General features: G+C 44.6%; 1 protein-coding gene across 4 annotated transcripts in view; it reads right to left on the bottom strand.

The window, feature by feature from the left end:
- Nucleotides 1-15,897, bottom strand: part of TJP3 (tight junction protein 3) — a 222,090-nt gene that overhangs the window by 160,188 nt on the left and 46,005 nt on the right. The window lies entirely within an intron of this gene.

Genomic DNA, 15,897 nt, shown 5'->3' with positions numbered 1-15,897 from the left:
GCAGTGGTGCTTTGGGTTGGTGGTCCCGGACCAATTCAAACTATTTTTGGTCAAAGTAATAGACAAAACCAGTGCTTGTGGCCGCCAATTATAAAATAGGAGGACAAACAGAAGCAAATATTGTCCCGCAACACACTAAAGAAACTAAGGATGACACATAAACATAATTTACTTATTGTTTTCTAAAATTCTCAAAGAAACTTTTGGCCTAGGGGTGCCGTGAAAAAAACCTGACACTCTAGGGCGCCATGATTAAAAATTTTGGGAACCACTGCCATAATCTTTCCAGTTATTCATAAAAGTGCAAATATGAAGCCAGTTGGTGACTGCAAAGGGCGTAGCTACCACAGGTGCAGTCAGTGCAGCTGCTATTAGGCCCAGAGCGGAGAGGGGCCCACCTTTCCTGTCACAGTTACATGTGTTATATACAGGGTATAGCTACCATAGGTGCAGTCAGTGCAGCTGCTATTAGGCCCAGAGCTGAGAGGGGCCACCTTTCCTGTCACAGTTACATGTGTTATATACAGGGTATAGCTACCACAGGTGCAGTCAGTGCAGCTGCTATGAGGCCCAGAGCTGAGAGGGGCCCACCTTTCCTGTCACAGTTACATGTGTTATATACAGGGTATAGCTACCATAGGTGCAGTCAGTGCAGCTGCTATTAGGCCCAGAGCTGAGAGGGGCCACCTTTCCTGTCACAGTTACATGTGTTATATACAGGGTATAGCTACCACAGGTGCAGGCAGTGCAGCTGCTATGGGGCCCAGAGCTGAGAGGGGCCCACCTTTCCTGTCACAGTTACATGTGTTATATACAGGGTATAGCTACCACAGGTGCAGTCAGTGCAGCTGCTATGGGGCCCAGAGCTGAGGGGGGCCCACCTTCCCTGTCACAGTTACATGTGTTATATACAGGGTATAGCTACCACAGGTGCAGGCAGTGCAGCTGCTATGGGGCCCAGAGCTGAGAGGGGCCCACCTTTCCTGTCACAGTTACATGTGTTATATACAGGGTATAGCTACCACAGGTGCAGGCAGTGCAGCTGCTATGGGGCCCAGAGCTGAGAGGGGCCCACCTTTCCTGTCACAGTTACGTGTGTTATATACAGGGTATAGCTACCACAGGTGCAGGCAGTGCAGCTGCTATGGGGCCCATAGCTGAGAGGGGCCCACCTTTCCTGTCACAGTTACGTGTGTTATATACAGGGTATAGCTACCACAGGTGCAGGCAGTGCAGCTGCTGTGGGGCCCAGAGCTGAGAGGGGCCCACCTTTTCTGTCACAGTTACATGTGTTATATACAGGGTATAGCTACCATAGGTGCAGGCAGTGCAGCTGCTATGGGGCCCAGAGCTGAGAGGGGCCCACCTTTCCTGTCACAGTCACATGTGTTATATACAGAGTATAGCTACCACAGGTGCAGGCAGTGCAGCTGCTGTGGGGCCCAGAGCTGAGAGGGGCCCACCTTTCCTGTCACAGTTACATGTGTTATATACAGGGTATAGCTACCATAGGTGCAGGCAGTGCAGCTGCTATGGGGCCCAGAGCTGAGAGGGGCCCACCTTCCCTGTCACAGTTACATGTGTTATATACAGGGTATAGCTACCACAGGTGCAGGCAGTGCAGCTGCTATGGGGCCCAGAGCTGAGAGGGGCCCACCTTTCTTGTCACAGTTACATGTGTTATATACAGGGTATAGCTACCACAGGTGCAGGCAGTGCAGCTGCTATGGGGCCCAGAGCTGAGAGGGGCCCACCTTTCCTGTCACAGTTACGTGTGTTATAATAAGAATTTACTTACCGATAATTCTATTTCTCGGAGTCCGTAGTGGATGCTGGGGTTCCTGAAAGGACCATGGGGAATAGCGGCTCCGCAGGAGACAGGGCACAAAAGTAAAGCTTTCCGATCAGGTGGTGTGCACTGGCTCCTCCCCCTATGACCCTCCTCCAAGCCAGTTAGGTACTGTGCCCGGACGAGCGTACACAATAAGGGAGGAATTTTGAATCCCGGGTAAGACTCATACCAGCCACACCAATCACACCGTACAACTTGTGATCTAAACCCAGTTAACAGTATGATAACAGCGGAGCCTCTGAAAAGATGGCTCACAACAATAATAACCCGATTTTTGTAACTATGTACAAGTATTGCAGATAATCCGCACTTGGGATGGGCGCCCAGCATCCACTACGGACTCCGAGAAATAGAATTATCGGTAAGTAAATTCTTATTTTCTCTATCGTCCTAGTGGATGCTGGGGTTCCTGAAAGGACCATGGGGATTATACCAAAGCTCCCAAACGGGCGGGAGAGTGCGGATGACTCTGCAGCACCGAATGAGAGAACTCCAGGTCCTCCTTAGCCAGGGTATCAAATTTGTAGGATTTTACAAACGTGTTTGCCCCTGACTAAATAACCGCTCGGCAAAGTTGTAAAGCCGAGACCCCTCGGGCAGCCGCCCAAGATGAGCCCACCTTCCTTGTGGAATGGGCATTTACATATTTTGGCTGTGGCAGGCCTGCCACAGAATGTGCAAGCTGAATTGTATTACACATCCAACTAGCAATAGTCTGCTTAAAAGCAAGAGCACCCAGTTTGTTGGGTGCATACAGGATAACAGCAAGTCAGTTTTCCTGACTCCAGCCGTCCTGGAACCTATATTTTCAGGGCCCTGACAACATCTAGCAACTTGGAGTCCTCCAAGTCCCTAGTAGGTGCAAGGCACCACAATAAGCTGGTTCAGGTGAAACACTGACACCACCTTAGGGAGAGAACTGGGGACGAGTCCGCAGCTCTGCCCTGTCCGAATGGACAAACAAATATGGGTTTTTTTGAGAAAAAAACCACCAATTTTACACTCGCCTGGTCCAGGCCAGGGCCAAGAACATGGTCACTTTTCATGTGAGATGCTTCAAATCCACAGATTTGACTGGTTTTAAACCAATGTGATTTGAAGAATCCCAGAACTACGTTGAGATCCCACAGTGCCACTGGAGGCACAAAAGAGGGTTGTATATGCAATACTCCCTTGACAAAGTTCTGGACTTCAGGAACTGAAGCCAATTCTTTCTGGAAGAAAATTGACAGGGCCGAAATTTGAACCTTAATGGACCCCAATTTGAGGCCCATAGACACTCCTGTTTGCAGGAAATGCAGGAATCGACCGAGTTGAAATTTCTTTGTGGGGCCTTCCTGGCCTCACACCACGCAACATATTTTCGCCACATGTGGTGATAATGTTGTGCGGTCACCTCCTTTCTGGCTTTGACCAGGGTAGGAATGACCTCTTCCGGAATGCCTTTTTCCCTTAGGATCCGGCGTTCCACCGCCATGCCAACAAACGCAGCTGCGGTAAGTCTTGGAACAGACATGGTACTTGCTGAAGCAAGTCCCTTCTTAGCGGCAGAGGCCATAAGACCTCTGTAAACATCTCTTGAAGTTCCGGGTACCAAGTCCTTCTTGGCCAATCCGGAGCCATGAGTATAGTTCTTACTCCTCTACGTCTTATAATTCTCAGCACCTTAGGTATGAGAAGCAGAGGAGGGAACACATACACCGACTGGTACACCCACGGTGTTACCAGAACGTCCACAGCTATTGCCTGAGGGTCTCTTGACCTGGCGCAATACCTGTCCCGTTTTTTGTTCAGACGGGACGCCATCATGTCCACCTTTGGTATTTCCCAACGGTTTACAATCATGTGGAAAAAACTTCCCGATTAAGTTTCCACTCTCCCGGGTGGAGGTCGTGCCTGCTGAGGAAGTCTGCTTCCCAGTTTCCATTCCCGGGATGAAACACTGCTGACAGTGCTATCACATGATTTTCCGCCCAGCGAAAAGTCCTTGCAGTTTTTGCCATTGCCCTCCTGCTTCTTGTGTCGCCCTGTCTGTTTACGTGGGCGACTGCCGTGATGTTTTTCCCACTGGATCAATACCGGCTGACCTTGAAGCAGAGGTCTTGCTAAGCTTAGAGCATTATAAATTTACCCTTAGCTCCAGTATATTTATGTGGAGAAAAGTCTCCAGACTTGATCACACTCCCTGGAAATTTTTTCCTTGTGTGACTGCTCCCCAGCCTCTCGGGCTGGGCTCCGTGGTCACCAGCATCCAATCCTGAATGCCGAATCTGCGGCCCTCTAGAAGATGAGCACTCTATAACCACCACAGGAGAGACACCCTTGTCCTTGGATATAGGGTTATCCGCTGATGCATCTGAAGATGCGATCCGGACCATTTGTCCAGCAGATCCCACTGAAAAGTTCTTGCGTGAAATCTGCCGAATGGAATTGCTTCGTAGGAAGCCACCATTTTCTACCAGGACCCTTGTGCAATGATGCACTGTTTTTAGGAGGTTCCTGACTAGCTCGGATAACTCCCTGGCTTTCTCTTTCGGGAGAAACACCTTTTTCTGGACTGTGTCCAGAATCATCCCTAGGCACAGCAGACGTGTCGTCGGGATCAGCTGCGATTTTGGAATATTTAGAATCCACCCGTGCTGTTGTAGCAGTATCCGAGATAGTGCTACTCCTACCTCCAACTGTTCCCTGGACTATGCCCTTATCAGGAGATCGTCCAAGTAAGGGATAATTAAGACGCCTTTTCTTCGAAGAAGAATCATCATTTCGGCCATTACCTTAGTAAAGACCCGGGGTGCCGTGGACAATCCAAACGGCAGCGTCTGAAACGGATAGTGACAGTTCTGCACCACGAACCTGAGGTACCCTTAGTGAGAAGGGCAAATTTGGGACATAGAGGTAAGCATCCCTGATGTCCCGGGACACTATATAGTCCCCTTCTTCCTGTTCGTTATCACTGCTCTGAGTGACTCCATCTTGATTTGAACCTTTGTAAGTGTTCAAAAATTTTTTAGATTTAGAATAAGTCTCACCTAGCCTTCTGGCTTCAGTACCACAATATAGTGTGGAATAATACCCCTTTTCTTGTAGTAGGAGGGGTAATTTAATTATCACCTGCTGGGAATACAGCTTGTGAATTTTTTTCCCATACTGCCTCCTTGTCGGAGGGAGACCTTGGTAAAGCAGACTTCAGGAGCCTGCGAAGGGGAAACGTCTCGACATTCCAATCTGTACCCCTGGGATACTACTTGTAGGATCCAGGGGTCCTGTACGGTCTCAGCGCCATGCTGAGAACTTGTCAGAAGCGGTGGAACGCTTCTGTTCCTGGGAATGGGCTGCCTGCTGCAGTCTTCTTCCCTTTCCTCTATCCCTGGGCAGATATGATCTTATAGGGACGAAAAGACTGAGGCTGAAAAGACGGTGTCTTTTTCTGCAGAGATGTGACTTAGGGTAAAAACGGTGGATTTTCCAGCAGTTGCCGTGGCCACCAGGTCCGATGGACCGACCCCAAATAACTCCTCTTCCTTTATACGGCAATACACCTTTGTGCCGTTTGGAATCTGCATCACCTGACCCCTGTCGTGTCCATAACATCTTCTGGCAGTTATGGACATCGCATTTACTCTTGATGCCAGAGTGCAAATATCCCTCTGTGCATCTCGCATATATAGAAATGCATCCTTTAAATGCTCTATAGTCAATAAAATACTGTCCCTGTCAAGGGTATCAATATTTTTAGTCAGGGAATCCGACCAAGCCACCCCAGCTCTGCACATCCAGGCTGAGGCGATCGCTGGTCGCAGTATAACACCAGTATGTGTGTATATACTTTTAAGGATATTTTCCAGCTTCCTATCAGCTGGTTCCTTGAGGGCAGCCGTATCAGGGGACGGTAACGCCACTTGTTTTGATAAGCGTGTGAGCGCCTTATCCACCCTAAGGGGTGTTTCCCAACGCGCCCTAACTTCTGGCGGGAAAGGGTATACCGCCCATAATTTTCTATCGGGGGGAACCCACGCATCATCACACACTTTATTTAATTTATCTGATTCAGGAAAAACTATGGTAGTTTTTTCACATCCCACATAATACCCTCTTTTGTGGTACTTGTAGTATCAGAAATATGTAACACCTCCTTCATTGCCTTTAACGTGTGGCCCTAATAAGGAATACGTTTGTTTATTCACCGTCGACACTGGATTCAGTGTCCCTGTCTGTGTCTGTGTCGACCGACTAAAGTAAACGGGCGTTTTAAAACCCCTGACGGTGTTTTTGAGACGTCTGGACCGGTACTAATTGTTTGTCGGCCGTCTCATGTCGTCAACCGACCTTGCAGCGTGTTGACATTATCACGTAATTTCCTAAATAAGCCATCCATTCCGGTGTCGACTCCCTAGAGAGTGACATCACCATTACAGGCAATTGCTCCGCCTCCTCACCAACATCGTCCTCCTACATGTCGACACACACGTACCGACACACAGCACACACACAGGGAATGCTCTGATAGAGGACAGGACCCACTAGCCCTTTGGAGAGACAGAGAGAGAGTTTGCCAGCACACACCAAAAACGCTATAATTATATAGGGACAACCTTATATAAGTGTTTTCCCTTATAGCATCTTTTTTTTTTTTTTTTTTATATATTTCTAACGCCAAATTAGTGCCCCCCCTCTCTGTTTTAACCCTGTTTCTGTAGTGCAGTGCAGGGGAGAGCCTGGGAGCCTTCCCTCCAGCCTTTCTGTGAGGGGAAAATGGCGCTGTGTGCTGAGGAGATAGGCCCCGCCCCTTTTTCGGCGGCCTCGTCTCCCGCTCTTAACGGATTCTGGCAGGGGTTAAATATCTCCATATAGCCTCCGGAGGCTATATGTGAGGTATTTTTAGCCAAAATAGGTTTTCATTTGCCTCCCAGGGCGCCCCCCTCCCAGCGCCCTGCACCCTCAGTGACTGCCGTGTGAAGTGTGCTGAGAGGAAAATGGCGCACAGCTGCAGTGCTGTGCGCTACCTTTAGAAGACTGAGGAGTCTTCTGCCGCCGATTCTTGACCTCTTCTTATTTCAGCATCTGCAAGGGGGCCGGCGGCAAGGCTCCGGTGACCATCCAGGCTGTACCTGTGATCGTCCCTCTGGAGCTGAGGGACAGGTGAGTTCACTTCTTCTCCCCTAAGTCCCTCGTTGCAGTGATCCTGTTGCCAGCAGGACCCACTGTAAAATAAAAAACCTAAGCTAAACTTTTCTAAGCAGCTCTTTAGGAGAGCCACCTAGATTGCACCCTTCTCGGCCGGGCACAAAAATCTAACTGGCTTGGAGGAGGGTCATAGGGGGAGGAGCCAGTGCACACCACCTGATCGGAAAGCTTTACTTTTGTGCCCTGTCTCCTGCGGAGCCGCTATTCCCCATGGTCCTTTCAGGAACCCCAGCATCCACTAGGACGATAGAGAAATACAGGATATAGCTACCATAGGTGCAGGCAGTGCAGCTGCTATGAGGCCCAGAGCTGAGAGGGGCCCACCTTCCCTGTCACAGTTACATGTGTTATATACAGGGTATAGCTACCACAGGTGCAGGCAGTGCAGCTGCTATGGGGCCCAGAGCTGAGAGGGGCCCACCTTTCCTGTCACAGTTACATGTGTTATATACAGGGTATAGCTACCATAGGTGCAGGCAGTGCAGCTGCTATGGGGCCCAGAGCTGAGAGGGGCCCACCTTTCCTGTCACAGTTACATGTGTTATATACAGGATATAGCTACCATAGGTGCAGGCAGTGCAGCTGCTATGAGGCCCAGAGCTGAGAGGGGCCCACCTTTCCTGTCACAGTTACATGTGTTATATACAGGATATAGCTACCATAGGTGCAGGCAGTGCAGCTGCTATGGGGCCCAGAGCTGAGAGGGGCCACCTTCCCTGTCACAGTTACATGTGTTATATACAGGGTATAGCTACCATAGGTGCAGGCAGTGCAGCTGCTATGGGGCCCAGAGCTGAGAGGGGCCCACCTTTCCTGTCACAGTTACATGTGTTATATACAGGGTATAGCTACCATAGGTGCAGGCAGTGCAGCTGCTATGGGGCCCAGAGCTGAGAGGGGCCCACCTTTCCTGTCACAGTTACATGTGTTATATAGAGTATAGCTACCATAGGTGCAGGCAGTGCAGCTGCTATGGGGCCCACCTTTCCTGTCACAGTTACATGTGTTATATACATGGTATAGCTACCATAGGTGCAGGCAGTGCAGCTGCTATGGGGCCCAGAGCTGAGAGGGGCCCCCCTTTCCTGTCACAGTTACATGTGTTATATACAGGGTATAGCTACCATAGGTGCAGGCAGTGCAGCTGCTATGGGACCCAGAGCTGAGAGGGGCCCACCTTTCCTGTCACAGTCACATGTGTTATATACAGAGTATAGCTACCATAAGTGCAGGCAGTGCAGCTGCTATGGGGCCCAGAGCAGAGAGGGGCCCACCTTTCCTGTCACAGTTACATGTGTTATATGCAGGGTATAGCTACCACAGGTGCAGGCAGTGCAGCTGCTATGGAGCCCAGAGCTGAGAGGGGCCCACCTTCCCTGTCACAGTTACATGTGTTATATACATTTTTGCCATTGGGTGGTACGTAGGGGTCCTTTCAAACTTATTCATTGGGGCCTGCAATATATCTAGATATACCCCTGGACCTGCACATTGTAGTGTGGCATAAAATTAACTGGAAGGCATTTTAATGTTATATAACATGAACCGAGCACTGTAATGAGGCACAATATGAACGGGGAGCACTATATACCATAATGTGAATTTGGGGGTACTGTGCGGCATAATGTGTACTTGCAGCTATGTCCTGTATTTCTTAGCAGATCATGTTGTATACTCGTACAGGCTGCAAAGCCCTCACTAGTAAAGATTTACATTAACAATCTCCTGTATACCTTTAATTACAGATAATTAAAGAAATTGCTTAAAAACACAACAAAACATTCTAACACTATATTTATTTAGTATTTTACTTATCTACTGGATATGGAAATGCAGTTAACAATGTACTACATATACTATTGTGTTTTGATAATGGGTATAATCTATACTATTTTATATTTGTTACTTCCATCTCTTCTTTAAGGTAGTATATATAACCAGAAATGTTGTTTCCATGAGTATTGTGTCTGTAAATTACAGAATAAAATGGAGAGAAAAAAAAATAGGATATGAAAAAGTAGGAACGCTACAATGGGAATGGTTTCACAAACCAGCACCAATAAAACAGAGCATGCCACCCTCCGAAATAACCAACCAGCTCAAGAACCTGACAGACTAGCCTGGTTTCCACCATAACAGTGAACAGCAAAAGTGGGGCTTCTTTTCCATAGTTTAAAGGGCACAAAAAACGTGCATCCCCCATTACAAAATCTATGTAAGAGTGACCCCATGCTAGTGTTTTTTAGGGAACCTTGTACATTATTTATACTAAGGCCTCTGGGATAGTAGATAATATGCATATTTTTATATGGCTTTTTCGTAACACTTAATTTCTTGTAAGTGTTTTTGTTTGTTCCTTTTTCAAAATCTGCTTCTTATCTCACAAAGAATTCTAGTAAGGTATACATTATTGGGAAACATTACACACATATACATATTTTTTCATATTATATATATATATATATATATATATGTAAATATACACACATACATACATAATATATATATATATATATATATATATATATTAGTATGTATGTATGTATGTATGTATGTATGTATGTATGTATGTATGTATGTATGGATCCGTTCTGTGAGCTTTACTGAGGAAGTTGCATTGCATTGTGATTGTCAAATCAGCTTCATACTTTTTGTCCACCAAAACATGGATGTATAACTGCCAGTATCTTTAAAAAGAACTTCAATCAATAGTTTTTATAAGGAACTCCCTAAATAGAGTTCTTTTAATTATTTTTAAGGCAGCCTGTGTAAATTTCCATCTATAATAAGCCCCTCCAGGAGCTAATAAGGAGATTTTACTATCCTTATATTTAAGATTCCGACGCAATGTGGCCTATGTGGGACCTGACATAGATTTTTTCTTAGAATTGTTAGAGTATACTCTTACGCACAACTTCTTCATGTTTGACAATAAATTTTATAGGCAGCGAACGGGGTGTGCCATGGGTTCCTCAGTGGCACCCTCGTTCGCTAATGCAGTTATGTGGGAGATCGAGCGCACACTGTTCTTTGCGAGGCCGGAGACAGCCCGGAGGTCGTTTTTGTACTATAGATACATAGACGACCTACTGATATTTTGGCGGGGGGCAATACAGGTTTTGGAGGAATTAATAGATGAACATAATTCATCTAATAGTCTTGTTAAGTTCACCATGAATTACAACAAAGATGAGATCTGCTTCCTGGATATCTGTATCAGACTAAGGGAGGGGATAGTTCACACCAGTCTTTATAAAAAGCCAACAGACCGAAACACGGTGCTTAGATATGACAGTTTCCATCCCGCAGCCACCAACACAGGACTACCATACTCACAATTTCTGAGAGTGTGTAGGACCTGTGATGAAGAACAGGAACTGATCCGACAATTAGACTAAATGGAACTGAGACTAAGTGAGAGAGGTTACCCACAGAAATTGTTACGGATAGCCAGAAAAAAAGCATTAGGCCACAAACGGGAGGATTTGCTCAGGCCCCGCACTGGTAAGGACATGACCAATGTAATCCCATGGGTTAGCGAGTTTGATGTGAAAAGCGAGTCCATGAAAAAAATTATTAAGTCTTTGTGGCCGATTGTTTCCACAGATCCTGAATTACAAATGTTTAAACAAACGCATTTTACCAAGCTACGCAAGGGGGAGAAGTCTTAAGAGTATTTTAGTAAAAACTGATATGGCGAAGTTCAAAGATACCCCAAATAATTTTATGACAAGAAAGAACGGTTGCTTTAAGTGTACCGGGTGTACAACGTGTTCGCATATGTCACCTGCTGACTTTATCTCACACCCCTATTCAGGGAAGAAATTCCCCATTAGGTGGCCCCTCACTTGTACCACAAAATTTGTGGTCTATGTGATAATTTGCCCCTGTGGCAGGCTTTACGTAGGAAAGACAGAGTGCCAATTCAAAACTAGGATGGCCCAACATAGGCAGGCCATCAGAAATGCACTTCTGACAGGAAAGGGCGATCAGCCAGTGGCCCGCCATTTCCTGGAAGCCAAACGCACTATGGCCACTCTAAAACATCGGATCATAGATCACGTCCCGGAATCACCGAGGGGGGGCAACAGGGGAAAACAACTGTTACAGTTGGAGTCCAGATGGATCCACAAATTGAACACCCTTAGACCAGGGGGTTTCAATGATAATTTGGGGTTGATAAACTTCCAATAGTGATCCTCCAAAGATAGAGGGAAAGAAAAAGTGTGGTTATATCACTTTTTTGAGGGAACAATTGTTCAAACCCTGCATAGATAATTAAGCAATAGACTAAATAGGTGGCCAGGTATGAACAGAATTGAAAGGGTAGATATAAGAGCTTAGATGTAACGTATTATGAAATAAAGAGATTATGATCAAAGCTACAGAATAATAAATGGCGACGATTGACTATGGAGCCAGGTTATAGTTTCATTATTTTTTGGAGGTGGCAGGATCAAATTATGCTAATGGGCTCAGATATAATATGGCAGAGCATGGGGTGATCACCAGTCAGCAGCAATTAAGAGTTAATAGTCACAGAAATAATATAAACAATATATTTTAGAACCCTTGCACAGATTTTGTTTTTATAGTAAATGAGTAAGCAAGTATTTTATGGTTTTCTATTTATACTTGTATGTTTTATATTTAATAGTCACATACTGAAATGTTTTAGGCTGTTCACTTTAATTAAGTGTGATAGAGATTGATTATGCAACGTTGAGGGCACTGTTTTTCACACAATATGTTTTGTACACGATATGGTTTTCTTCATGCTAACCCGTAGTCTGATTGTTTACAGCGTCGTTATGACCACCCGCCTGGCAACCAAGACGGCAGTACCGCGTCACAGGATGTGCGCCGGGATGCCAGACAGGAAGCCGTAGCAGCGTGGCCAGCGGCGCCTGCAGAGGGACAATGCGATGGGGGGGTGAGTGTGATTTATTTAAACACTGTCACTTGTCATGTTTGGTTATCCTGAAGAAGGGGACGGGGGTCCCCGAAACGTTGATGTACCACCACTAATACACATTTTGTTATTTGAAAGTTTCCGAGTGCCGCCTCTCATTGCGCTATATATATATATATATATATATATATATATATATATATATATACACACACACACACACACACACGTATATACATATGTACATACATGTATATATATATACACACACACACACACACACACACACACACACACACACACACATATATATTTTACTGGTATTGAGTTTGATCAAAATTTATTTCTATTGCGTAATCCATTTAAATTCAGAGTTGTAGCTCCACTTGCTTAGCAAGCATGGATGGCCCAAAAATGAAATTAGTCCCAGAAAGGCATAAGTTTACTTTTTTTGCTCTCTAATACCCCCTCCACCACCCTCATATATTCAATGTCAGCATGTCTATCATAACAGTAATTTTTTTAAAATTATATGAAAATTGAGGTTCCACATTAGTTTGTGGTAAACCCCTTTTAGGATCAGGTACATAAGTACATCAATCAATTTTCAGATATACAGGTTGAGTATCCCATATCCAAATATTCCGAAATACGGAATATTCCGAAATACGGACATTTTTGAGTGAGAGTGAGATAGTGAAACCTTTGTTTTTTGATGGCTCAATGTACACAAACTTTGTTTAATACTCAAAGTTATTAAAATATTGTATTAAATGGCCTTCAGGCTGTGTGTATAAGGTGTATATGACACATAACTGAATTGTGTGAATAAAAACACACTTTGTTTAATGCACAAAGTTATAAAAAATATTGGCTAAAATGACCTTCAGGCTGTGTGTATAAGGTGTATATGAAACATAAATGCATTCTGTGCTTAGACTTGGATCCCATCACCATGATATCTCACTATGGTATGCAATTATTCCAAAATACGGAAAAATCCGATATCCTAAATACCTCTGGTCCCAAGCGTTTTGGATAAGGGATACTCAACCTGTACTAACATAAAAAAAGAACCTTGTGCTTATCTGTAACAAACTGGTTTCACCAGGTGGAGTAAGTCAAGAGGTTTCACTCTATACCAGTGGCTACCAAACTAGATGCCTTGGCGCACTGCAGTGTGAAAAGGTACTTGTAGGGGTGCTGGTCGTGGTCCAGGACCAACCAATATTATTTATGGTCAATGTGATAGCCAAAGTAAATTCTGGTGGCTGCCAACTATAAATTATGTGGACAAACAGAAACACAACCTTGTCTACTGCTTCTAACTGTGCCTAAGGATGAAAGGTAAGCACAATTTACTTGATTTAATGTTTTTAAATATGAGTAACTCAAGAAACTTTTGGCGTACAGGTGCAGTGAAAAAAAAATGCTGCAACTCGAGGGTGCCATGATTCATATTAGTTTGGGAACCACTGCTCTATACCATAAACATAGGTGTATATTTACTAAAGGTCGAAATTAATCATTTTTTTTATTTTTTTTTATTTTATCTAAATCGATGTGTTTCAGGGCACAAAACACACATTTACTAACATTTGAAAATCCAAAATTATCTGTTAGTAAATGTGTGTTACAGACCCTTAAACACATTGATTTAGATAGTTTTTTTTTATAGGGTTACTATAGATACAAATCGATAAAAATACAACCTTTAGAAAATATACCTGTACTAAGTCTTGGAGAGAGGTAAAGGGATCTATTTACTAAGCCTTTGAGAGAGATAAAGGGGGAGAGTCAAATGTTTGAAAAGTCAGTTCGGAGTCTGTTTTTTCCTAACTAATAGACAGGAAAAAACAGACACCCAACTGACTTTTCAGACATTTGAATCTCTCCCAAAGTATACAGAGATAAAGTACCAACCAACCATTTTTCAAACACAGCCTGTAACATGGCAGTTAGGAGCTGACTGGCTGGTATTTTATCCATACCTCCAACTGTCACGATTTTTGAAGGACAGTCCAGTTTTCTGGGACTGTCCCGCTGTCCCATCCGTGGGCCACCCACAGTGACAGAAATGGCGGCATTCTCGTGAAGCCACTCCCCTTTAGCCGAGGCCACCTTTTCGGGCACACATAGGCAGAGCCGGCCCTAACCAATATGATGCCCTAGGCAAGATTTTGGCTTGTGCCCCCTAGCGCCACCGCTGGTTCTGCCTCTGACCTTGCACCTCTTTCCTAGCACCATCACCCCTCACCCACAGCAGTCCTTGTACCCCCTATATTTTAAATAGGAACAGTTTGCACATTTGACGCACAGCCCAAAAAGGGGCATCTTCTTGCTGGGAAGGGGCATGGCTGCACAATAGTAACCCCAATTCCAATTACGCCATACGGTACTGCAACTTTATTCATATTTTATCTTGCGATAGTGTCCATAATTCATATTACATCCCACAGTAGTATCACTTTACCATATAAACATTACTACTCACAGTAGAGCCCCTTATTCACATTACATCACACTGAATTACTCCTTATTCACATTACACCACACCTTATTGCTCTTTATTCACATTAGATGACACAGTAGTGCCCTTTCTATATGCAACGCCACATAGTAGAGCACCTTATACACATAATGCCATACATTAGTAATGCATTTATACACAATTCCACACAGTAATGCCCCTTACACATGAGACACATTAATGTCCTTATAAACATAATGCGCCTTACACATTATGACAACCTTTATTAATGCCCTTTTACACATAATGTACCTTACACATATGGCGCACATTATTAATGCCCTTATACACATAATGACACGCATAGTTCCCCCTACACATTTGCTGCACATTATTAGTGCCCCTATACACATAATGACACACATACAGTAGTACCCTGTTACACATATGCCGCACATTATTAATGCCCTTATACACATAATGACACACATAGTGGCCCTTTACACATATGTTGCACATTATTAATGCATTTTTACATGACACACATAATGCTCCTTACACATATTCCGAATACTACTGCACAACCAACCCACTCACATGCACACAGCACTCACACTGCCACTAACACTGTGACCTCTGCCTCTGCTTGGATACAGATGTGTCCTCACAAATCTTGCATCAATCCTAATGTTGGGCACCTTTTTTTAATGAAAATGCATCTTATTTGCATTGCTATGTGGCTAGGATGCACAAGCAGCTTCTGCTGATTAAACTGATATACAGCATGCCCAAGGGCGGATTGGGAACAAAAAGCGTCCCTGGAAAAATTTGTACTAGTGGCCCCACATGGGCAGCACCAGAGGTGTAAGGTCTAGCCATGGGCCATGGCAGCAGCACCCTCCCCCCAAAACTTTCCAGATAGTGGGCATGTCCACCATCAAGGGAGAAGTTAAAAAGAAATAAAATTAAATATTATGAGCACATTATATGATACACCTTCAGAAGTTAGGAAACTATATAATTCTTTAGAAATATATATTTTCTTGCTTATTACACCAACCGTATCCCAATCACTATTCACTCAATCTTATATGTCAGCCAAGCAGACAGACAGAGCATACACTAGATCATCTGCAATCACAGGCTAAGTGGCAAAGTAATTTTCATATATGCAAATTATATAGCATCTTATTCATTATGTCTATAAAAAGGACCACATGTCCTCAAACAAAACAGGCCCCCATGGGTGCATCAGCCCACCGGGAATCTTCCCTGTGAACCCTATGGCCAATCCGCCTATGAGCATGCCTATATACTGTGTGAGACTGTGGCTGTATCTGCGTATGAAATGCTACATACAGAATATAGGCATGCCACATATCATTTTAATCAGCAGAAGCTGCTGATGCCCCTAGGCATATCAAATGCCCTAGGCAATTGCCTAGTTCGCCTATGCCTATGGCCGGCTCTGCACAT

Source organism: Pseudophryne corroboree, chromosome 1 (assembly GCF_028390025.1).
Source record: "Pseudophryne corroboree isolate aPseCor3 chromosome 1, aPseCor3.hap2, whole genome shotgun sequence".
Taxonomy (NCBI): Eukaryota; Metazoa; Chordata; class Amphibia; order Anura; family Myobatrachidae; genus Pseudophryne; species Pseudophryne corroboree.
The sequence above is the reverse complement of the archived record's forward strand: the minus strand, read 5'-3'. Positions and strand labels throughout refer to the sequence as shown.